Here is a 26,401-nt window from a genome sequence, read left to right on the forward strand (position 1 = left end):
CACCATGGGCGCGAGCTGGTGGTGAGGGAGAAGGTCGCGCGTGAGGTCACCGGCTCGCAGTGGCCAACCTTGACGCGGACCAACTACGCGGACTGGGCGGTACTCATGCGAGTGCAACTCCAGGTTCATGGCCTCTGGGACGCCGTGAACGAGGACGAGTGCGACGAGCACGAAGACCGTGCAGCTCTGTCGGCTCTCCTCCGCGCCGTGCCGCCGGAGCTCGTGCGCACCCTCGCCGCCAAGGACAACGCCAAGGCCGCGTGGGACATGCTCAGGACGCTGCGCGTCGGAGCAGAACGCGTCCGCGACGCCAAAGCACAGACGCGCCGCCGCGAGTACGATCGCCTCGCCTTCAAGGAAGGGGAAGGCGTCGAGGACTTCGCGCTGCGACTCTCCACTATCCTCGCCGACCTGGAGATCCTCGGCGACCCGGAGGACGAACACAAGGCTGTCGAGAAGTTCCTCCGCGTCTTGCCCCGTAAGTATCGCCACATGGCCTCCTCAATTGAGTCTCTGTTAGACATAAAGCAGATGTCCATTGAGGAGCTGTGCGGGAGGTTGCAAGTGGTGGAGGAGAACGACGCCCTCGACACTGAGGGCGGGTCGGGGCAGCTTCTCCTCACTGAGGAGGAGTGGCGCTCGCGACAGAAGCAGCGCGCCCCCAACGACAGCGTGCGGCGGTGGCTCGAGCGGTGACAACCGTCGGCCAAGGAACCGCGGCAAGGGCCGCGATGACGGGCGCCCGGCTCGCAACGCCGGCGGCGCCAAACGCGGCGACGCCTGTCACTACTCGTGGCAAGAAGGGCCACCGGGCCCGCGAGTGTCGCAAGAAGAAGCGCGAGGAGGAGGCTCACCTCGTCAAGGAGGACGACGACGCCGATCCTGCGATGCTGCTCGCGGAAATCGAGCTCGACGCGCATCCACCGCGCGCCGGCTCCACCACCGCCGGCTGCGGCCACGTCGTCCGCGACAGCGATGGAACGAGGGCGCCGAGCGCGCGCTCGTGTTCCTCAATGAGGAGAAGGCCATGGTCGTCCCGGGGCGCGCCGACGAGCGGCTCGACACGACGTGGTACCTCGACACCGGCGCGTCGAACCATATGACTGGTGACCGCGCCGTCTTCGCCACGCTCGACGAGACCATCACCGGCAACGTTCGTTTCGGCGATGGCTCGGTGGTGCAGATCGAGGGCGCGGCACCATCGCCTTCTGCATCGACGGCGGACCCCAGCGCGCTTTCTCGGATGTGTACTACATCCCGAGGCTGAAGAGCAGCGTTGTGAGCCTCGGTCAGCTCGACGAGCTGGCCTGCGACATTCGCATTCGCCGTGGCGTGCTGACGATCCTCGACCGCCGCGACAAGCTCCTGCTCAAGGTAAGCGAGCTCCCAACCGTCTCTACAAGCTGACAATGCAGCCCGTACAGCCCGTGTGCCTCGCGATGAGGAAGGACACGATCCCATGGCGTTGGCATGCACGTTTCGGCCACCTGCACCTCGAGGCGCTGCAGAGGATGGCGCGGAACGGCATGGTGCAAGGACTGCCTGCCGTCGAGCCCACTGGAGAGCTGTGCGAGGCCTGCCTCGCAGGCAAGCAACGGCGAACGCCGTTCCTCGGCGAGCGAAGTTTCGAGCGGAGGAGCCGCTTGAGCTCGTCCATGCCGACCTATGCGGCGCGATCACGCCACCGACGCCAGCTGGACGGCGCTACTTCCTCCTCCTTGTCGATGACCACAGCCGCTTCATGTGGTTGGTGCTCCTCTCGACGAAGGATGAGGCTGCCGCGGCTCTCAAGCGCTTCCAGGCCGAGGCGCAGACAGAGGCACGCCGACAGCCTGCGCACCTTGCGAACGGACCGTGGCGGGGAGTTCACGTCGTCCACGCTCGCCGCCCACTTCGCCGACACCGGTGTCAAGCGCCACCGACGGCGCCCTACTCACCACGGCAGAATGGCGTGGTCGAGCGTCGCAACCGAGACGGTGGTGGGCATGGCGAGAAGCATGATGAAGGCGAAGAACTTGCCCGGTTTCTTCCGGGGTGAGGCGGTGACGACGGCCGTGTACGTGCTCAACCGCTCCTTCACACGCGCAGTGTCGAGGGAAGACACCGTACGAGGCGTGGTACGGGAAGAAGCCGTCGGTCGAGCACCTTCGTGTGTTCGGCTGCGTCGCCCATGTCAAGAGCGCGCGGCCACTCCTTCGCAAGCTTGATGACAGGAGTACGCCGATGATTTTCATCGGGTACGAGCCTGGCTCCAAGGCGTACAGGGTGTACAACCCAGTCACCCGCCGCGTGCACATCTCCCGCGACGTGGTCTTCGACGAGGGAGAAAGCTGGGACTGGAGCAAGGATGGCTCGGGAGCTGAGGACTTGGGTGAGGAATTCGTCGTGGAGTACACCTTTGCGCCCAATCCCACCTCAAGGCTGGAAGATCGGGAGGAAGGGAGCGAGCAGACACGCTCAGCCTCGCCCCCAGCCACTCCTGCAGCTCCATCGCCATCACAACAGGACGCCGCCGCTTCGCCGCCACCAGGGGTGGAGTTTGCAACTCCACCAGCTGTCCCTGATCCCTCCCTGGTGGATGGAGAGGACGATGGGGAAGAACACCGATACCGCCGCGTCTCGGATCTGCTCGGCGACGACCTCGCTCCACCAGGCCGTGCTGAACGTCTGCTGCTCACCACCGCCGACGAGCCAAGCAGTGTGGCTGAAGCTCTGCAGGACGCGAGCTGGAGCAAGGCCATGGAGGAGGAGATGGGCTGCATCGAGGAGAACGAGACCTGGACCCTCGCTGACCTGCCACCAGGCCACAAGCCCATTGGGCTGAAGTGGGTCTTCAAGGTCAAAAGGGACGAGAACGGCACCGTCGTGAAACACAAGGCCCGCCTCGTCGCCAAAGGGTTCGTGCAGCGGGAGGGAGTTGACTTCGAGGAAGTCTTCGCCCCCGTCGCACGGCTTGACTCCGTGCGGCTTCTCCTCGCCGTCGCCGCACAAGAGAGGTGGGAGGTGCACCACCTCGACGTCAAGAGCGCCTTCCTCAACGGGGAGCTCAAGGAGGAGGTCTACGTCGCGCAGCCGCCCGGATTCGCCAAATCTGGATCGGAGGGAAGGTACTCCGGCTGCACAAGGCCCTGTACGGCCTCCGACAGGCACCGCGGGCATGGAACGCCAAGCTGGACACGAGCCTCGCGAGGCTTGGGTTCATCAAGTGCCCCTCCGACCATGCCGTGTACGCGCGCACGAAGAACGGCGGGAGGCTGCTCCTCGGCGTGTACGTCGACGATCTGATCATCACCGGAACCTCGACGGCCGCCATCGGTGAGTTCAAGCAAGAGATGACCTCCCTGTTCCGGATGAGCGATCTGGGCCTTCTGTCATACTACCTCGGCATCGAGGTGACACAAAGGCCTGGTTGCATCCGATTGGGGCAGGCAGCCTATGCGGAGAAGCTGCTCGACGGAATGGGCATGAGCGGCCGCAGCTCGACAGCGGCTCCGATGGAGCTGCGGCTGAAGCTGAGCAAGAACGGCACCGGCACGGCGGTGGACCCCTCACTCTACCGCAGCGTTGTGGGGGGCTGCGCTACCTCGTCCATACCCGGCCGGATATCTCGCTTCACGGTAGGTTTTCTGAGCAGGTTCATGGAGAAGCCGACGAGCGAGCACATGGCGGCGGTGAAGCATCTACTGCGCTACATCGCCGGCACGAAGACCCTCGGGTGTGAGTACACGCACCAGGAGGGCAAGGTCAGGCTGGTGGGCTACAGCGACGCCGACCACGGCGGCGACATTGATGATCGCAAGAGCACTAGTGGGGTGCTGCACTTCTACGGGCAGAGCCCCGTTTCCTGGCAGTCGTCGAAGCGAGAAGATCGTGGCTCTCTCCTCGTGCGAGGCGGAGTACGTCGCTGCTACGAGCGGTGCGTGCCGGGGATCCGGCTCAGGCGACTCCTGGGCGAGTTGCTTGGCCACGACGACGGCGCAACCGAGCTCCGCGTCGACAACCAATCAGCGATCGCGCTGACGAAGAACCCGGTCTTCCACGACCGAAGCAAGCACATCCAGATCAGGTTCCACTTCATCCGCCAATGCGTAGAGGATGGCGACATCGACGTCCAGTACGTACGCACGGCGGACCAGCTCTCCGACGCTCTGACGAAGTCTCTTGGCCGTGTCCAGCTCCAGGAACTGCGACGGCGAATTGGCATCGTTCAGGTGAAGGACATCTAGATTAGGGGGAGTTTGTTGGTTAATCTAGCTGTCAGTTTAGTTTTCCTTCGTCAGTTTCGTCAGTTAGGACAGCTTCGACAGTAAGCACTGTCGCCTGTTCGTCAGCTAGGATTAGTTTGGTTTCAGCTATCTCTTAGGAACAGATAAGCTAGGAATTGGTCTTGTGCTTGACCAGATCTCCTCGTTGCCTGGACGTGGGATGGCACGTTCGAGTAGTGGGCATCAAGGAGGTTGTGCACTTCCCTTTGTTTTGCTAATAAAAAGGAGAAACCAGAAAAGCTGCAATCAGATTGCACGCAGCACAAACACCTCGCCTCTCTGTTCTTTGTTTCCCAGATTTTTGGATCGTGAGATTGAGAGAAGAGAGGCTACATAACTTTGCACTACACTCTAGCCCATGCGGCCATACTTGAAGCCTTACATATGAGTCCCAAACAAAAGTGGTTGTCACGGCAGGGAATCGAACTGAAGTGTTCCTTAGCTCGTCTATCAGTAACAGAGAACAGACTTAAACTGTACTAGAGAAAACAGAAGATAGATAGAGACTTAGCCATTTACCACCAAAGCTATTTTTTATTAGGTGACATATTTAGCATTTGGTAATACGGCGGGCTCTTATGGTTTTCTTTAAAAAGCAGCCCATGTTATGAGATGAAATTAAAATAGCGTACCATTGGAAGTGGAACAAGCATGATTTTTTCTTACACAATGACAAGTCAAATAACCTGAACTGCAGCAAATCAATTCCAACCTCAGCCTGCTTTTCATTCATGCTCTTGCTCTTTTAGATGAGCGTAATTCCATAACTAACAATGATGTGCTATGTTTATCATTCTGTAGTTAGAGGCCTGCCCTCCCATGTGTTGCTAAGCACAAGAAAATACAGCGAGATCTACTAATTATGCATCCGCTTTTATGCTTGATCTGAAACCTCTTTGAGGCCAACCTCTCCTGCTGTTCACATGAAGCTCAGCCACTAATAAGGGTCTTTGATAAGAAACGTAGATTCTCCCATTTGCTACAGGAGTTACTGGAGTTGAAATACATTATGTACATTAGAATAGGGCTACATGTTCTCCAAATCAAATACCGGTATGTTTTGCTTCATATGGTTATAAATAAGAGTGCACGGATTGCGAGCATCGGAGTGGTGTCAAACCCGTTCAACGCCAAGAAGAGTGCACGGATTAGCACCGGAGGAGGAGTTCCACGTCATTACCTAGCTCCAAAGACATCTTCTTCAGGCACTTACCATCCCTTCCGCAATCTAATCTTCAATAATCAAATTGAAAGGACTCCCAAGGCAGCATTGCCTAGCAATTGGGATATAGATCGTTCTAACACTGCAGGAAGGACGAAGCCTGAAGCTGAAGGATGGGGAAATAACTCCAAGAATTGGGACTCGCCGTTTGATATACTTCTTAATCGCGTCGAGCACAATTCAGAGATGATCCGCAACCTCATGTACAAGATTGATGAGCTTCAGGAGCTTGTGGAGAAGCTTGTCGGGAATTCATCACCACCATCGCCAAAGGAGTAATTCATCATCGGTATTGGCATCCCCTTGGTTTGTTCCAAGCTTGGGGGAGTGCCGCGGTATCACATCATCACTACCTTTTTACTTTTTACTATCAAGTAGTGTCATATCATGAGTAGGGAAGTTATCGTATAAGATGGGTTGCAGTGTGGAAGTATCTCTCCTTTAGTTTGTCTATGTATCCCTTGGTGTGAGTTATCGATATGAAATATTAATGAGAAGTCCTATCATTTACATATTCCACACCTTATTTTAGTTTGCAATTTCTACTATATGATTGATCTTGATTTTAGTATTGGTACCACTTTGGGAGCATTGAGTAAATCTATTCGGTTTTGGCAAACTTAGCATTGGTCAATAGCAACAACACCTTGAGGTTTAAGTAGAAAAGAGAAATACATATAGTTGTTTCATTGTTTTCCTTCCTTGTTAGCTCATAGCTTATTATTCTAAAGTTGAAATTGTTTGTGCTTGCAAGAAAGATGCATGATTATGTCTATCACATGTATATTTGCTTGTTTCCCTCAACTCTTATGCTTGCTAATTAACCTTGCTAGCCAAAGACACTGTCTCGAGAGGGAATGCTTCTCGTGCATCCAAACCTGAACCCAAACCTATGCCATTTGTGTCCACCATATCTACCTACTGCATGGTATTTCCTGCCATTCCAAGTAAATACTTCATGTGCTACCTTTAAACAATTCAAAACTTATTACTCCTTATTTGTGTCAATGTTTTATAGCTCATGAGGAAGTATGTGGTGTTTTATCTTTCAGTCTTGTTGGGCAGCCTCCATTAATGGACTAGTGGCTTCATCCACTTATCCTATAATTTTGCAATAAGAGCTGGCAACGGGGTTCCCAGCCCCAATTAATCAACTTTCATTAATAATTCTCTTCACATGTTTTGCTCCGATTCATCAGTAAGCAACTTAATTTTGCAATAGACACTCCTCCATGGTATGAGATTGTTGGAAGGCACCCGAGGATTCGGTTAGCCATGGCTTGTGTAAGCAAATGTTGGGGGGAGTGTCATCCTTAAATAAACTAAAGTACATGTGTAAACAAAAGAGAAGAGGGATGATCTACCTTGCTGGTAGAGATAACGTCCTTCATGGGAGCCGCTCTTTGGAGGTCTGTTTGGCAAGGGGGTTAGAGTACCCACTACCAGTCGTTGACAACAACAAACACCTCTCCAAACTTTACTTTTATTCTCTTTATATGATTTCAAAATTGAAAAAGCTCTAGCACATGATTTAATCCCTGCTTCCCTCTGCGAAGGGCTTGTCTTTTACTTTATGTTGAGTCAGTAAACATATTTCCCTCCATCTCAAGCAAGCATTTTAGTTGTTGTGATCAAACTATTATATTGTGATTTGCTTCATCATGTCTTTTACTCTTCCTTGTTTAGTACAAGTTTTACCTGAATGAATATAGCTTTGAAGGTTATCAATGATCATTATGATTGAGTATGCAAGATAAGCCATATAAACTTTAACATGAGAGCGCTGCTCAATAGATAAGTATAACCTGTTAACTGTTCTCTGACCAAGAACAAAGTTTGCCATCACCAACTATGATTTCTTATGCACCTTTATTTGTGATTACCTTATACTTGTTTTAAGTTGAGTTATATGAGGAAGTTGTTTACTAGAATGTCTTGTGTAAATGAACATGATGCTTCTTGTCCGTATTTGATTTATCGACTCTTCACTCCATAAACATGTGGTCCTGTTTACCGAGTTCAGTTTCGCTTGGGGACAAGCGAGGTCTAAGCTTGGGGGGAGTTGATACGTCCAATTTGCATCACTATTTTATATCATAATTTGCTTTGTTATTCATTGATATATTTCATGTTTGGAGATAATACTTATGTTATTTCATCTATTTTGCATGTTTCATGATTATTGGAGGATTGCGCACCGGAGCCAGGATTCTGCTGGAAAAAGCACCGTCAGAATGCAATATTTCGGAAGATCAACAATTGACGGGAATTACACGGAAAATCCTATTTTTCCAAATGACGAAGGGAGCCAGAAGGGGGAGAAGAGGGGACCCGAGGTGGGCCCACCCCACAGGCCGGCGCGGCCCAAGGCCTGGCCGCGTCGCCCTATGAGGAGGGGGGCCCACAGCCCCTCTCGCTTCTTTTTCTTCGCGTACTCCTTCGTCCCGAAAACCTAAGCCAGAGGGGGTACGTCGCGAAGAGTCACAGCCGCCTCTGCGGGGCGGAGAACACCAGAGAGAAAAGAGCTCTCCGGCGGGCGGGAATCCGCCGGGAAATTCCCTCCCGGAGGGGGAAATCGACGCCATCGTCACCGCCATCGAGCTGGACATCATCTCCATCACCATCGCCATCATCTTCATCATAATCACCGCCGTCTCCACCGCTGCACCTCGTCACCGCTGTAGCAATTTGGGTTTGATCTTGATTGTTTGATAGGGGAAACTCTCCCGGTGTTGATTTCTACTTGTTATTGATGCTATTGAGTGAAACCGTTGAACCAAGGTTTATGTTCAGATTGTTATTCATTATCATATCACCTCCGATCATGTTCCATATGATGTCTCGTGAGTAGTTCGTTTAGTTCTTGAGGACATGGGTGAAGTCTAAATGTTAGTAGTGAAGTATGGTTGAGTAGTATTCAATGTTATGATATTTAAGTTGTGGTGTTATTCTTCTAGTGGTGTCGTGTGAACGTCAACTATACGACACTTCACCTTTATGGGCCTAGGGGAATGCATCTTGTACTCGTTTGCCAATTGCGGGGTTGCCGGAGTGACAGGTTTATGTGTTTATGTGTTGAGGAATAAAAATGATGTGTTTGAATGCTTTGTTGATTTTCATAACATGATCAGGACGCAATATAACGCATGTATGAAAATATTCCGGACTGACAATGGCACAGAGTATGTGAACAAGGAATTTTACAAGTACCTGTCCAGTTTTGGGATTATTCATCAGACAACTTGCCCAGGTACTTCAGAGCAGAATGGCTTAGCTGAAAGGAAGAATAGGCATCTTTTAGAGGTAACTCGCTGCCTGATGATAGCTATGAATGTACCTAAGTTTCTATGGAGTGAGGCAGTAATGACAGCTGCTTATCTAATCAACAGAATGCCATCAAGGATGCTAGATAGTAAAACACCCATAGAATGTTTGATTGGGACAAATTCTTATATAGTTCCACCAAAGGTTTTTGGGTGTGTGTGTTTCGTGAAAGACTACAGGCCATCCGTGGGAAAGTTAGATCCTAGAGCTTTGAAATGCATATTTGTTGGATACTCAGGGAAGCAAAAGGGATACAAATGCTGGTGCCCTACTGAAAAGAGGATATTCGTTAGTATGGATGTGGTATTCAAGGAACATGAATCATTTTATGGTGAGCCAACTGATCTTGCTGATGTGTTTCCTGAATTGTTTAATGGCGACATTTCGGATACAGATTTTGAGACAGGGGGAGATAAAGTACAAGAGGATAATGGTGGAGCATCGACAGACATGATAGTAGGAGCAATTCCAGCAGGTGGAACTCATGATCATGGAAATGGTGGTATGCCAGAAATAGAACGAGAGCAGAGGGAGTCTGATGGTGAACCATATGAACCATTACGGTGGACAAGACCTAATGAGGAACATCAACTACAAGTATATACAAGGAGACATAGAGTCCATAAGGAACAAGTGCAGGGGGAGGAAATCAATTCACATGGGCATGTCACTGAAGCCCAAGAGAGACAAGTATTAGATAATGTGCAAGAAGCCGAAGTTGCACCTGATGCAGTTTCAGGTTCTCCAGCTCAAAAACAAATATCGAGTCCATCCTCTTCAAGTAATAATTTACATTCACCAATTTATGATGATCTTGATCTCCCAATTGCTCAGAGGAAACCTACCCGGTCCAATGCTGGAAAATTGCCTTCTAAGCTTTCTCTATATGATGTTTCAAACTATGTTTCGTATACTTCAATTGGCTCAGAGTATAAATCTTTTATAGCTGCTCTTGATTCTGCGGTCCCTATTCCTCATGACTGGCAAATGGCGAAACAACATCTGGTCTGGAGAGCAGCTATGCTAGAGGAGATGGAGGCACTTGATAAAAACAATACATGGGTACTTACTTCTCTTCCCCCAAATAAGAAAGTGGTAGGGTGCAAATGGGTATTTACAGTGAAACAAAGTTCAAACGGTAAGATAGAGAGGTACAAGGCCAGGTTAGTGGCCAAAGGATACTGTCAAACTTATGGGGTGGATTATGATGAGACTTTTGCACCCGTGGCAAAAATGAATACAATTAGAACCCTAATCTCAATAGCTGCTAATTATAACTGGAAATTGTTCCAGTTAGATGTTAAAAATGCATTTCTTCATGGAGACCTTCAGGAAGAGGTATATATGGAAATCCCACCAGGTTTTAATTGTAAAGAAACGGAGGGGAAGGTATGCAAACTAAGAAAGTCACTTTATGGACTCAAGCAGTCACCAAGGGCTTGGTTTGGAAGATTCCGAAAGGAGATATGTTCAATGGGTTACCGACAGAGCAATGCTGATCATACTCTTTTCTTTAAACATTGTCATGGTAAAATTACTCTGCTGGTTGTCTATGTTGATGATATAGTCATTACAGGCAATGATGAGGAGGAGATGCTACGCCTTAAGAAGATGATGTCAAGATCTTTTGAGGTCAAGGATCTGGGAAACCTTCACTACTTTCTTGGAATTGAAGTTGCCTACGGTGCCCAAGGTATTTATCTATCGCAACGAAAGTATGTGCTTGATTTACTTGCAGAAACGGGAATGCTAGATTGTAGACCTGCATCCACACCCATAGAACAAAATCATCGCACTATAGCGGAATCTGGTGACCCGGTCAACAAATATAAATATCAAAGACTTGTGGGACGTTTGATATACCTTTCACACACTAGACCGGACATTGCATATGCTGTAAGTGTTGTGAGCCGATATATGCATGATCCTCGTACCAGCCATCTGGATGATGTGAATCGGATCCTTAGATATCTTAAGAGTTGCCCTGGAAAGGGAATTCTTTTCTCTAGAAATGGGCATTTGAATATAGAAGGGTATACCGATGCAGACTGGGCTGGTTGTTTAGACGACCGAAGATCTACATCAGGATACTGCATGTTTGTGGGTGGCAATCTTGTTAGCTGGAGGAGTAAGAAACAAAGCGTCGTGTCAAGATCCACCGCGGAGGCAGAATTTAGGTCCATGGCATCCGGTTTATGTGAGTTGATGGGGCTGAAGATATTGTTGATGGAGCTTAAATTATTTAATAATTCTCCTCTTCGGTTATATTGTGACAATCAAGCCACAATCAACATTGTGAACAATCATGTTCATCATGATAGAACTAAGCACATCGAGATAGACCGGCACTTCATTAAGGAAAAAATGGATGAAGGAGTAATTCAAGTGTGTTTTGTTAAATCTAGAGATCAAGTTGCTGATGTATTAACAAAAGGAGTTTGTAATGTTAGTTTTATGAGAATTTGTAGCAAGATGGGGCTTATAGATATTTTTGCCCCATCTTGAGGGGGAGTGTTGGAGTCCTTATTTGTAAATCTAGAACTATGTAAGGACTAAACGAAAACCTTGCCTTGTACTTATCAGATACAGAGAAGGAATAGAGAAGCAAGAGAGTTTCCAGAAATTTCCCCAAACATCAGAACTAAATGCTAATTACTTGTGGCCCGTTTTATCAGAGATGCTCAGTCTTTTCTTAGACAACTTCTTCTGGAACACAGAATTATTTGTCTTTTCTTTGTCAGTATTTATTCATGTAGGTAATTAGGTTAAAATAGTCTGCACTAAGCAATGCCGTACACTTTCCATCGTAGTGTTGCTTCCAGTTATATCATGTTTATAATGCTTCTGATTTACAGCGTTGTTTCTCAATTTCGAATTTAGACATCCTATAACACTGAAGCAATAAGTGCCTGTCTTGGATCTGTGTAGCAGCTGGGCAGCGGTTTGAGCTTCAAGCCTCCAAGACAAACTGAAACTATCCTTGTGTTGCTGCACCCTGGACAAGCTAAACTGTCCTTGTGTGTCTGTAAGGAACCAGACCTTTTTGGTGATTTTGAGTGAGATCATGGAAACTTGGTAGTGTTTTTCTGAATGCTGGTGCCGTTGGTTAATTAGGTAACATTTGCTAGGATCATTAAGTTTCTTAGTTAGTTAGGAACGTGCATTTTCCCCTGACTGTTCTTATGTTGAAGCAAATTGATGATCTGATCTTTGCTGCTAATTAACCTTTAATGTTATTAGTGAAATCAAATTAAATCGGTCCGATCTTTTCTATCTGCTATAGTTTCTTGCTTGTGTGCGGTCTGTCTGTGGAGTTGGGCCCATAGAGGGTCTTTTCTGTAAAAACTCAAAGTGCAGATTGTTACTAAAAAAAAGAGAAAAAGGCACATTGTTTCACAACATGGGTTCATATGCACCCGTGAGCTGAATTAGATTTCGCAAAATAGTCCCCTTCATGTTTCAGGATAAACTAAACAAAGTGAAAATACCTTCATTCCTGCATGGCCGTACAGCGTACACTTCCTATTGTTAAAGTTTTGCCTCTAGTTATAAACTTATACTGCGATGCCTGTAAGGCTGTAATCTTCGACATACACTCTAGTCCAGTGCAAGTCACTTCTGAAATTTTCATTTTGGGCGTCCTGTCACACCGAAGTCTGTCATAGCAGGGTCATCGTTTCAGCTTCAAGTTACCAAAACAAACTGAGACCATTGTTCTGCTTGTCTATCGGTACCGAGAATGCCGACACCCGATGCTGGTGTTCCTGCCTCTGTGTGTGTATAAGGAAAGGCTCAGGGTTCAGCTTCAAGCCTCCCAACATAAGCAAAAAGTACCTTGTTGCTAGCTCGTGCTCTGGGTACCGGGGACGAGGATGTGTTAAGTAGATGGATGATTTTAGCGATTTCGAGGGATGATAACTTTCTAGCGTCTTTTCTGTACCTTGCATCAACGGCATTTTTGTGTAGCCTTTTTAATCCTTGACTGGGTTGGTTAGTGGACTGCCGATCGTTCACGAAAAAGACGAAAAAAAACGTGCACCGTCTTGCAAAGAACTGTTCCTCTATTTTTTTGTCACAGAAAACTTGGAACAAAAACATTTTTACAGAAATGAAACGAAAATATCTTCTTTTGTAAGAAAGATGTGAGTTTGTGACTAGGTTCAGCCCAGTATCCCCTATCTAATTGGCGGCCCATTCTCTCTAATAACCTAGAAAAAAGAAGAAAGACACTCTTGCCCTAACAAAAAGACCAATCACTCCCGTCACCTCCCCGGTGCTCGCCGGCGCCGTCCGCCGCTTTCTTCCGCCGTCCGCCGCCCGCCGCCATGTCCATCCCCGCGGATCGCTCTCCCCCGTGGGAGGAAGGCCGTATCTCAACTCGAGTCAGGTGCGTGGAGCAGCAACAACGGAATCATGGCGACCTTCCTCTCAGATCCCCTCACCTCTCCACCGTCTCTGTTTGTGCAGGTCGTCCTCCACTCCTTCCAGTGGCACGGCGGTGGATGGCCTCACCGACGACCTCCTCGTGGAGTCTCGCGCGTCCCGGCCAAATCGCTCTGCCGCTTCAAGTGCGTCTCCAACAACTGGCTGAGCCTCATCGACCACCCTGACCACCGCAAGAAGCTCCCCCAAGCCCTGGCCGGCTTCCTCCACAGCAGCACCTACACCGACGAGTGGCGGCTGGAAGCACCCATCCACTTCACTAGTTTCCCAGGGAGACGCTGCCCTCCGGTCGATACCTCTTGCACCTTCCTGCCCAGCCACCGGCGTGTCGATATACTGGACTCCTGCAACGGCCTCCTCCTCTGCCGCTGGTACGACATCTCCTCCGAGGGCGGCCCGTTCTGTTATGTCGTGTGCAACCCCGCCACGGAGAAGTGGACCGTATTGCCGGACTCCGGCAAGGCCACCAAGGAGGTGGGCGCAGTGCGCTTGGGCTTTGACCCGGCCCTCTCGTCGCACTTCCATGTGTTTGAGTTGGTAACAGACCAGGTGGCTTACTGGAACCCCGATGTCGTTGGAGTGGGAGTGTACTCGTCTAAAACGGGATGCTGGGTTTATAAGGAGAAGCGATGGAACGTGCATATCAGGCTCATTGATCATCAGTTAGCATCTGTCTTTTTCAACGGCTATCTGCATTTTCAAGCCGACCGCTACGAGCTTTCCGCTTGTGTAGCTGTGGTGGACACGGAGGTGGAGACATGGATAGACTTCGCCGTCCCTGATGGTGGTCTGATCGATGGTTTCATTCAGCGGTCACAGGACCGCTTGCACTATGCCAGTTTTCACGTAGATGGTGCTGGCATTCGGCTAGTGGTTTATGTCCTCGAAAACTATGAAAGCAAACAATGGATCTCGAAGCATAGCGTCGAGACTTCCTGCTTGTTCGGAGGGATAGAGTATTGCCTGGTTGGAGGGATGGATTATTCCATGGATGGGGGGTTTGATTGGGTTGCCATTGATCCGGAATGCAACTTGCTATTCTTCACTATTGGGTGGGAGAACAAATTAATGTGCTACAGTATGGATCGTCGCCAAATGAAAATGATCTCCAAACTTGTAGATGGCAAGCCGCCATATCTGCCATATGTGCCGCTGTATGCAGAGTTGCAGTCACTGCGGAATTGACATCAATATGGGACTGCTGGTGCCTCTGCAAGAAATGGATCTTTAATATGAGTCAATTCTCCATGCTATTGAAAACAGGCTTGGTGTGTTGTGTCTGCTTGAATTGAGCTCTTGGTTTCTCTGACTGATGTATGCAAGCTTTTGAGTTTGGAGAATGGTGGTTGTCCATTATGTAAGTAACTTGGCTGATTTTGCTGTGATTAGTTGGTCTAAATTGTACTGTACTTTCTGTTGTCTCTACTGGTAGAATATGCTATGATCATTTTGTAAAATATTTGCATCGTGTAGTGTTTGTGCAAAGGCACTATGATCATTTTGTAAAATATACGATTACCATGCAGCTTAAACTTATATCTTCTGTTTCATGGCCGTTGAAAGCATGAACATTTTATTGGCAATGATTTAGGAAATGATCACCTGTCTGCTAATGAAATGACGTGTGAAGTTCAGCTAATGGTATAAATATGCGAAATCATTTTTCTTTCCTTCTGATGGTTTGAAAAAAAAGTTGTGCTGCTTCAGATGAAAAAGGTGTGCTGCTTCGGTTGAAATCTGATTGTGAAACACTTCGGATGAATAATATATGCCACTTCCTCTGATGCTAACTCGTTTGATGTTAGCAGAACATCAACAAGCTGTGTTTGGATCATAATTATCACTATGTCAGGATTTTTTGGTTTTCGGATGATTTTTAGATAAATAAGCAATACTGATCACTTTCCTTGGAAGTCTTGCATCTAGTTATACTGTAATGTGGCAGCTTTGCAGGGTCATTTCTGAATTCCAATTCCTGACGTCTTATAACACTAGAACAACTAGTAGCAGTGCTACAGTTTAAGCTTACTGTACCCTCGTTGTTAGCTCACCTCTGGTTACCGGGTGCAGCACTGGTTTTTAGGAAAGAGATCCATATTTTTGCTGCTTTGGATGGAATTTGCTGTATGTGAAATTTTTTACCACAAAAACCTGGAAGTGACAGTTAATTAGGAAAATGTTAGCTAGGCAAGCATACATTCTTGTGTGTCCTGCTAACCCTTTGCCATACGGTCAGTTAGCATTTGAGTTAGCTGCCTTTTCCTATGGCAGTTCCATGCTTAAGTGGAGGCATATTATCAATAGATATGATATCTACTGCTAAATATTTTCTTTAATCAAGTTAAATGAACAACGCACCATTAAGTAGAGTCTCTTGTTTTCTATGTCTGATGTATGCATGCTTTTTAAGTTTAGAGCAATGGTGGTTGTTAATTATGGAGTCAACTAACTTTCTGTTGTCTGTACTGGTTTTTGCAAACCAATGGTTCTGGTACTTTTGTGTATTTGCATCGGGTAGTGTTTATGCAAGTTACTATGATCATTTTATAAAATATACGATCAGTGATTAGCATGCAGCTTAAACTTAGATTTTTTGATTACAACTAAGGAAAGCATGAACATCTCGGCAGTGATTTAGGAAACGATCACTTGTCTGCTAATGATATAATCTGTGAACTTCAGCTGATGATATAAATATGCAAAATCATTTCTATTTGCTTCTGATGTTTTTTAAAAAACTATATGTGCTGCTATCTGATGGTGAAACACTTTGGCTGAATGCAAAGCCACTTCCTGTGATGCTAACTACTTGTGAAATGTTCGCAGAACATCAACAAGCTGTGCTTGGATCATAATATATGTTCAGTAGTATGTAAATTTTTGTTTTCCGAGGCAAAAGTGAACCATTGCCGTGTGGCTTCTTTTTTAGAAGCAAAAGCTTCTAGTTATACAATTATACTACTGCAATGTTCCGCATACACTCCATCTCAATGCAAGTTGTGAAGCTTTGCAGCATGAATTCTGAATTATGATTTTGGGCGTCGGCATACGCTGAAAGTCTGAAACAACAAACGACTGTCATAGCATGGATCACGGTTTCAGCTCCAAAGTTACCCAAAAACTGAAACTATTGTGTTCCCCTTATCAGTTTCAAGGATGCTGATGCTGGCGTTCGTAGATCTATGATCGATGCATTCGTGGCCTTGTTAGGCCCTATACACATTGGTCACCCAAAAGCATAACTCTGAATTCTTGATTGCAGGCGCACCGTAAGTGTTATGTTTGTTGCATAGACATCTGTAGTTCTGTACACTTGAAATTTGTGGGGATTTGACAATTTGCCACACTTTAACCCATGCAGTTAGAATACCGCACATGCTCAATCTTACCCATGTGGGGAGTAGGTAGGGAGAAAGGAAGCAAGCTTGAAGGAAGAAATACAGCTCAGCTTTGTTTCTTGGAGGAAAATGATTTCCAACTCATGTGGGAGAGGGTGTCATGGACCAGTTCACATTTGTGTGTCATCATCCATGCCCCTTGGATTCCAAGAAGACAAATTTAAATGCTTAAACCCATTCGGCATGGCAAACTAAGGCATAGGACAGATGTTTCGAAAAAGAAGAAGCATACAACAGATGCATACACAACTGACCCCAAACTGTTAGGGACCAAACTGACTGACTTGATACAACAGACTACCAAATGCAGATTGACAACAATCTTCTTACCCTTAACTGCTACCCAACTGCAACACTGAAACTGAAACTGACGGACAACCTCATCATGAACTAAAGAGACATAGACAATCTGCTAAGGATTCTAATGATGCACGCCAAAAGCATGAGATGGCCATTTGATCCCAACTATTCACATACATAGGTTGTTGTTCAACATTCAATTATTACATCACAATCTCTGAAATAGAGATGGAGAAGAAGACCAACGCGACATTAAATTATTCAAAACAATGGGCATCGGCGATAGCAAATGTTGTGAAAAGTAGCTATAAGGCTGAATTCTTGGGAAGATCTCTGATTATCTGCAGGCAGGCAGCTATAACTTGTTGCTGTACCAGAAGACGCCCTTGTGATCCTCCATGGGCTCGATGAAGACGCACTCCTTGGCCTCACGCACCAGATGACCTTGGCGGTGGGCGTGGCGTCACGCTTAGGATCAACCGGATCGCCTTGGTGGCCTCCATGGCGGGTAGTGCGGGGCGTGCATGTTGGCAACATTGTGGAGGACACAAACCATCGATTCTAATCGACCATTCTTGAGCGCGTGGTGTAGATCCCAAGATCTATGAATGATCAGGATAGCAAGGTGCCGACCGGTACGCCTCTCAAATATTATCCCTATGAATCTATGATGTAGTGTTGCGCTGGATTTGAGAACACACAAATGATGATTCCGGCAGATGCTATTTCCATGCAACCCTACAAAGACCCATGTGACATCTAGGTGACCTCAAATCATCGCCATGTCAACTCCAACTGCACACCAAGCACCACTAACGTATTTAGGACCATATGCACCATACGAAAATTGGTATATAGCTGATAAATCAGTTTGCAAATTTATGGACCAAGTGATCCAACTAAATATGTCCATTTATGTTGGACGATGCAATTTTCTTCAACATATAAACTAAGAGGGATGTTGTTCTACCATCCAACAAGATCTCACTTCATGATTTGTTTTTAATTACATGGAAGGTAGTAAACTTGTGCTCTCATCCAATACAACCACTTGGTCCACCATAATAAAACATGAAGCCCTTCCCTTCTCTATTGAAGACATCAGTATGATTGTAGCAATCGGGCCTGTCAACTAAAGGGTTCCAAACTATGGCCGGCTCAACAACATGACCTTGGGAGTCGTGCAACTTAATATTCCTGAAAAATCCTGATTTTCGTTCATCATCCTCAGGAAAGTGACCGCTGCCCATCGGAGGACCTTGTGTATTCCAAGGATAACTCACAAATGCAAGCCATGCCATTGTTCGTGGTGTACTTGAGCAGAGGTTCTCTGGAAAATGCCCCAAAAATGATGGGGCATGCGAATCGTGCTGCTCGGTACAACACCCAATCTCCGGAGCTTGGATCCCGTAATTGACAAGGGATGATGATGGTGACCAAGAATATTCATAAATAGATGAATGTATATATAAACTACCTAGTTCCCATTTGGCATCAACAACCGGGATTTTTAGTTACATTAGTATCATCCATGCTACCATTATAAAACGAGGAATTGGATCCATCCAAGTGGAACATAATTTAAAAGAATCCATATCGATAGGGGAGCAAAATCAACTTAATTTTATTATGTCAAATTTGTATTAGTAATTTGAATGAATTAAAAGATGGTAAATAAATATAGCATGTACTCTAGCAAGGGTTTTAAAATCCTAATAGGGAAAAAAGTTGCCATCTTACATTAAGATAATCAAATTCAGCATGTTGTTTTCATGGCCATGTCCATGTACATTCAATTTCAAACATAAGCTTCTGAACATAATATTGTATAGTGCGAGGTGGCACCTTATTTAGGCTAAGAGTGACCTTGCGACCTTTTTCACCATATTCTGATGGAGGAGCAATGGCCTGTCCCGGCAAAAGTGAAGCTCCACTTGCCGGTGTGTATCCTGCGCATCTCAAGTCATAGCAGCCCGCTGAAGTGGCACCACCGATATAATTAATTATGCAATGGTAAAAAGAAGTAATGTTATGCATGGATGGATAAGAACTTATACTTTGTCTGATCATGCCCTACAAATAGTATGGTCTACACATTACCGTCGTCCAGAATGTAAAGAAGCGAACATCTCGATTATTGTACAAAGCAGGGGCCACCTGTAAGACCAAACCAAAGTTTTACAGTATGATTTCTAGAAAACATCTAAATCTATAAATATACATGAAGAATATTATATAATTCTACCTGAAATCCGGCTACAAAGGTTTCGTAGCGTCCTTCTTCGAGACAGTTGATCTGTAAGGCGGCTCCAGACTGTTGAGACGGTCCTTGATTTGGGGACCCCCAAATGCTTATATCAGCTTGAAGACCATAGAATTCTCCAAAATCTGTGTGCCACATAGCATACTAGGGAAAAATGGTTAGCGCGCTAATACTAATTTCAAAAATAATACAAATATTTGAGATTCCACAACACAAAAACAATCAACAACTACTGCTCTAGCTTCCTAATTTTAGGAGTAGGACAATAGCATCCTTGCTAGAATAGCGAACTTAGCAACGAAACGTTTCAGTGTAAGTCTAGCATTATTGTTGGTGAAACCATATGTTTTGGACCTACGTCCAGAATTAAACTTCACCAACTGGCCGGGGTCGAGCAATCTGTTATTAATTGCAAGGGAGGTTCTTTCTAGTGTATCCGGATCTCTTTAAGGAAAAATAAAGGGTATGAGAGCCTTAGGTAGTACAATTTTGATTCCAATTTTTTTAGGGAAAAGAGTATGAGAGACTCATATGGTTTATGGCATCAATAAGATTTAATTATAGAAATTTAGTACCCCATATGTAGAAAGAGCATCCCTTGCAATTAAATAGAAAAATACAAATACAAATTCATCACAATGGAAAAATGGAGAGAGGGTGTACATGAGAAACATGGTAGTCATTTCGGTTGCGAAATTGATCTCTCCCGAAGAACTGAAAAGTATTTAGTCTCCACGGTGTAGTGGGCTGCAAAAGAATTGTTGTTATTTTTTCACATTTGGGCCCCATAATTATTGTAGCAATTTTCTGAAAAATAAATCGTGAATCGTGATCTTGTTTCAACGGTGAAGAAGATATATAATGTAAAACCATGAACAAGAAAAAATTTAAACGAAGCAAGGAAGAAGATTATGTTACCTTCTCCTCTATTTGTATAGTGGTATTTACACCTATTGACTCGACCAAGGTGAGGCTGCTCGGCACATATGAAAAATAGAACAAGATTGCTATGAGAATGTAATCCATGAGGCACATAGAAGTTCCTTCACCTAGAATGAGAACCACATAGCATGGTATGCTAGTTCGAAGACATAATATAGAGCAGGACCACAAAAATTTATGGAAGAAAATAGTGGGATATTGTGCTCTCCAGATCACCATTCCTTTATGGCTTTGGCATGCATATATATACAGATCGTGGAATATCATGTATGCATATCTATTTAATTACTTGCAATATATCAATATTGCATCCAGATCAGCATTCCATAAATTATCATTTGTATTCTTTCATCATGTCCATTAATACAAGATTTATTTTGTATTGTACTAATTTATTGTTTTCAGCAGGCCAGAGAAGGCCATTTTTATGTGTTAGCTACCAACTTGTTTTCTTTTCTCCCCATTGTCTAGCCATGCGACTATATATCTATAATATCTATAAAGTTTATCCCCACTAAGTTGCATTTAATGTTTGCAAGCTGAAAGGTGGTGTAGCCACATTATCTCAATTATTCTTATCCATCAGATTTCAAATATACGGTCATTAGTTATCCATCGTACCGCTGACACGGTATCAAACCGATGTTACATTGTCACCGGAAATCAAAGAGTCTATGTTTTGTCTTAATTATTCCCTCCGAAGTACTTGGGTTCTTTCGGCTTCTTTCATTATTGCGGCCATGAGGTGGCTAGCTTCCTCCAAACCAATCACAGTACATATGTACCAGCGACCTTGCCCGGACCCTCACGATATCTTTTTGCTGATCCACCCCGCATACTAGCGCCCAGCTGGCAGATTCATGCCCTCCTAAGCCACGCCAACATCTAGAATTCATCGTGGGAGGGAGGACGATGCGAGCTTGGAGGTTTGCGAATACCCTTTTTTAATCGTTGGTTTTTGAAGACCACGAACACCACTACATATCTGCATTGCACTGTGAGGTGAGGTGAGACATCATACTTCCACGCGAGTTCTTCCATCTCTCTTCTCGGATGTCTCCGTTCGCCATAGTGCAGTAATCTGGTTTACTTCCTTTCCTTTTTGACCACACAATTGTTCTACTGATATGTATAATCATCATGTTGGATGTTCGTTGCTTTATATCCTTTCCTATTGCAGATTGAAGTTGCATGGGTTCAGCTGCCCCTCAGTAATAGGAACCAGGAGGTACGTTTCTTCATCCCACTTTATCTATACTATAGATGAAGCATAAGGAAGAAGCAAGGACAAGATCAAGATATTATTCTTTTGAAAACTAAGATCAATATGAGGACGTGGGCATAGCCCAATGGTTGGGGTCGCAGTGGCGCACCCCAACGACCAGAGTTTGAATCCTGTCAGGAACGAATTTCTGAAATTCTCACGCCGAGGTCCCGCTTCTACTATATCATTTAGTGTCTAGTTCCTCCTAGCAGTAATTCATTTTTTTGAAAACTAAGATCAAGATGATGGTACTGCCAAAGTTCACATCAGGTACCAATCCTAAGTAGTTTACTAAATTCTCTTCAATTATGTGAACAGATACACAGCTGAAAACCAAGTCTTGAATATACTTTCTCCAAGAAAAAAAAGACTTCAACATACAAAGCTACCAAAGCAACTATTACGGAAGCACTATGCAAATGAACATCATTTCCTTAGAGTAATGTTGGTTGCAGACATGAAAATCATCTCTTATATCCGCGGCAACGCGCATGGAATCAACTAGTTGTTTATGTGCCTACGTACCGCACAAAAGAAAAAACGTAATGACGAACTCATTCCAACATGTACAGCGTGGTCTTCCTGTCTTTAGCCATAGCCCATACTAGTATATAGATCTGAAATTCCAGGTGCTCACCTGTTTCTGGCTTCTACAGCATTTCTGGACACCATGGTTTTGGACGACATTCCTACTCATTTGACGGCCCAACGCTGGAAATGCAAGGGCCATGAAGCCTTAGCCCGTAGGTGGCAGCCGTGGCCAACGCCTGAAGTTGGCCCATTTATTGACGCACTGACGGCCCAACACTGAAAATGCAAAACTCACGAAGCCTGTAGCCCACGTTCCCTCCTGGTTCGACGGCGCCGCCGCACCACCGCCGCCGCCGCCGCCATGTCGATCCCGGCGGATCGGTCGCTTCCGCCGGTGGAAGGCCGCGCTTCAACCCGTGCCCGGTACGCAGAGCAGAAATCACCATCCATTATAGCCAGCTTCCTCTTTTTACGGATTGCCTGACCTCCCCTCCGTCTATGTCTGTGCAGATACTGCTCTGCGTCCTCCAGCGGGACGGCGGCCGAGAGGCTCACCGACGACCTCCTCCTCGAGATCCTCCCGCGCGTGCCCGCGAAATCGCTCTGCCGCTTCAGGTGCGTCTCCAAGCACTGGCTCGGCCTCATCGACCACCCCGACCACCGCAAGAAGCTCCCGCAAACACTCGCCGGGTTCTTGTACAACAAAGGTTTCACCAGCAGCAGCCCGGAGTCCTTTTTGGTGCCGCCTATCCTCCTCACCGGTGTCTCGGGGAGCCCCTGCCCTCTGACCTCAACCTCTGTCGCGTTCCTGCCCAAGTACAGGAGTGTTGATGTCTTGGACTGCTGCAATGGCCTCTTCCTCTGCCGCTGGTATGGCGTCTCCACCAAGATTGGAGAATTCAGCTACATTGTTTGCAATCCAGCCACGGAGAAGTGGGTCGCGTTGCCTGGCTCCGGCCAGGCCGCAGATGATGTGCTCATCGCACTTGTTGGGCTTGGATCCCGCCCACTTGAACTGAACTGAACTGAAGCGGTTGGATCAGGCGGGCCTGGTTGGAGACGCGTCGTCGAGAAAGCGGAAAACCATTGTTTTTCCGTTCCGCTAGCGTGTGATCGATCCTCCCGCGGGGCGTAATGTATGCCTGACAGTTGGATACAGCGAGCGAGCGAATCAATCCGAACAAGAGAAAAACATCAATCAATCAATTACGTAATTAATTACCTACTGCGAGCGAACGGAGACGCTGCTCACGTGCGCCGCGCATAGGGTACGTGACCCTTTTGCTCTTCTCTCGCGCGTAATTCATCATCATTTATGTACGCGGCCGGCCGGGAATCCATGCGTTCGCTGCCAAATCAATCCATCTACTAGTACTCTCGCTAAGTCACAATTAATTCGTTAATTATCTCCTCGCTAAACCAACCCCCCAAGAGGTTGGGTTACGACCGTCATCGAGCTCTAGGGTTTTCACCTACGACACCCCAAGAGAGTTACTACGACACACTAGGGTCTAGGGTTTGCACCTGAAGTTGTACCGCAAAGGGCGGATAGCAACATCGACGACCCGAATAGGGTTACGACACTCACAGGCATCGTCGCCGAGGTGCCTAAGATACATATGTATCTAGACAAATCTGCCACATCTTTTTTCCGGACTCGTACTAGTACAAAAAAATGGACTGCACCTACTTTGTTGTCACCATAAATAGATATTATAGATGTGTTTGAGTCTTGAACAAAAAAAACTACAGTAGCTAAACCCGGACAAGTCTAGCACATCTATTTATGGACAGATGTACTACTACTTACTTGGTATATATACAGAGGTGCTTCACATTCCTGCAACTCACCTCAACCAAAACACCATAAACCGGGACAACTATTACAACTTCTTCCTATTACTACTGGTACTACTACTTCGGATACAAGAAGCATGTCACAATCCTACAACTGGACCTTGGTCAAACAGAAAAAAGGCAAGCCATAGGCTTGCAGCCGCGCTCCAGGCGGCACACTCCTCTGCAAAAAAACTACAGTAGCGCATTCGTCAAACAGAAGAAAAGACAAGCCGGCAACAAAGACTAGCACCAGCGCAATCAAAACACCGATCGACTTCATCCTCCCCCGTTTTCATCAAACAAGACCAAATCACGGCCAGGAAAAAGGCAAACGCTGATTACCAAATGCTACATTCCACATGCACAGCTGGTAACAGCAGCGCAAGCCAGCCACAAATATCCATCTTTCGAGATGAACAGCACCACATATATCAAAATGGATAACTCTGCAAACCCATCTTTTCAGTTCGACAGCAATCTCCAACACATTACACAAGGGATATTCTAGTAGAGCGTCAGATCATGGAAATCAACACTGGATCACATCAGCACTTAAAGGAGAGCACTGCACATACACACCAGAATTCCTAAGCAAGTTAATCTGCTACGAAATTATGTGCGTGTAATGCCATGGGATCAACTACTGACTTATAAGATAGATAGATGACCAGAAAAAAACACCATCACCATAGTTCAAAATACAGGTGGTTAATATCATAAGCTATGGGCAGAAATCAACCTTTCCATAAGCAATGAACACAAACAGGCAACACATTTCATCTTTCATACGTCTGCATTATGTGTTGAATCCAAAAAAGAGCACAAATTTCAGCAAGGTATTGCCTCACCCAGCACATCAATTTCAGCAAGACTAAGGCATATGTTTCAATCGATTTCAGCATACGAAATCAAGCATAACAAATAATCAATAATGCCCAACACCTTTACTTCACGGCAAGGTAGTAAACAAAATAAAATCTTGGTGCAAGAGAATCAATAGCCGCAAACATACACAGTGCAGTCCAAGAAAAATAGGGAGTACTCGAGAGAGAAAGAGAGACCTTCAGGGTGACCCAGTACTGTAGGAGACATCCCAGTCGAAAAAGGTAGGGCATGCTGGACGCCGGCAGCAGCAGCAGCTCAGCGATTTACAGCTACGCCTACAATCTCCTTGGCTCCAACTTCACATGCTCAGGCGCAGCCATTTCCAAGACCATTTGCCCTGACACAAAAAATGAGAGCAAATTGACTTCTTGTACCTAATAAAAGATGCAGCTACAAATGTACACGAGACCAGAATCCTAGGTCCACAAAATAGGCATCAGAACAGGAACATGACCTTGACGATGAAGGCGGTTGACAGAGCAGATGAAGGTGCTCATGTACCGGCGCTCTAAGAAGTTACCGACCAATCTCTCAAAACCATATTCACTTCGCCGGCTGCTCAAGAAAGAACCAATAGCAAAATGCAATAAGTGAACTTTGAAGCTTACTGAATTTAACTAGCAAGTACCAACTAAAGCTAGAACACTCGTGGCTGATTTCTTCCTATCTATTTTTTTTTATCATTTTTCACATACCTAAGGTTTCAGCAAGAAACTACAACAGTATTAAACATTTCAGCTCAGTTAAGTAATTGGATGCAGATAAGGACAGCTCTCAAACACCAAAGATTGCATGGTTAATATACTCAAATGAAGCACACCATAACAACTCCAATATCCTTTATAATCCAGAACGTGGAATTAAAAGGTGGTCACAAATCAGATTGCTTTTCTGTACTGGTAACAGTATAGAAACCAAATAAAAAAGTGCTAAATGGCACCGACCAAATCTTCATGCATGCCATACACGAAGTCTTTACGAATCGCAATCGCCACGGCAAGAAGGCCATGTCACACAATGAATGCATGGTTTCTCAATTGCTAGCATATTCGACATGATAAAAAAAAAAAAACCGATTTTTTGCAAGACTACATAGGGAGGAGAGGGGCCTCACCGGCAGCAGCTTGTCCTGGAGATGGTCGGCATCAACAGCAGGGCAAGCCAGCCACAAATATCCATCTTTTGAGATGAACATCACCACATATATCAAAATGGACAACTCTGCAAACCCATCTTTTCAGTTCGACAGCAATCTCCAACACATTACACAAGGGATATTCTAGTAGAGCGTCAGATCATGGAAATCAACACTGGATCCCATCATCGCTTAAAGGAGAGCACTGCACATACACACCAGAATTCCTAAGCAAGTTAATCTGCTACAAAATTATGTGCATGTAATGCCATGGGATCATCTACTGAGTTATAAGATAGATAAATGGCCAGAAAAAACACCATCACCATAGTTCAAAATACACGTCGTTAATATCATAAGCTATGGGCAGAGATCCACCTTTTGATAAGCAATGAGCAGAAACAGGCAACACATTTCATCTTTTATACGTCTGCACTACGTGTTGAATCCAAAAAAGAGCACAAATTTCAGCAAGGAATTGCCTCACACAACACAGCAATTTCAGCAAGACTAAGACATGTTTCAACCGATTTCACCATACCAAGTCAAGCATAACAAATAATCAATGATGCCCAACACCTTTACATCAC

This window comes from Lolium rigidum, chromosome 1 (genome assembly GCF_022539505.1).
Source record: "Lolium rigidum isolate FL_2022 chromosome 1, APGP_CSIRO_Lrig_0.1, whole genome shotgun sequence".
NCBI classification, from domain to species: domain Eukaryota; kingdom Viridiplantae; phylum Streptophyta; class Magnoliopsida; order Poales; family Poaceae; genus Lolium; species Lolium rigidum.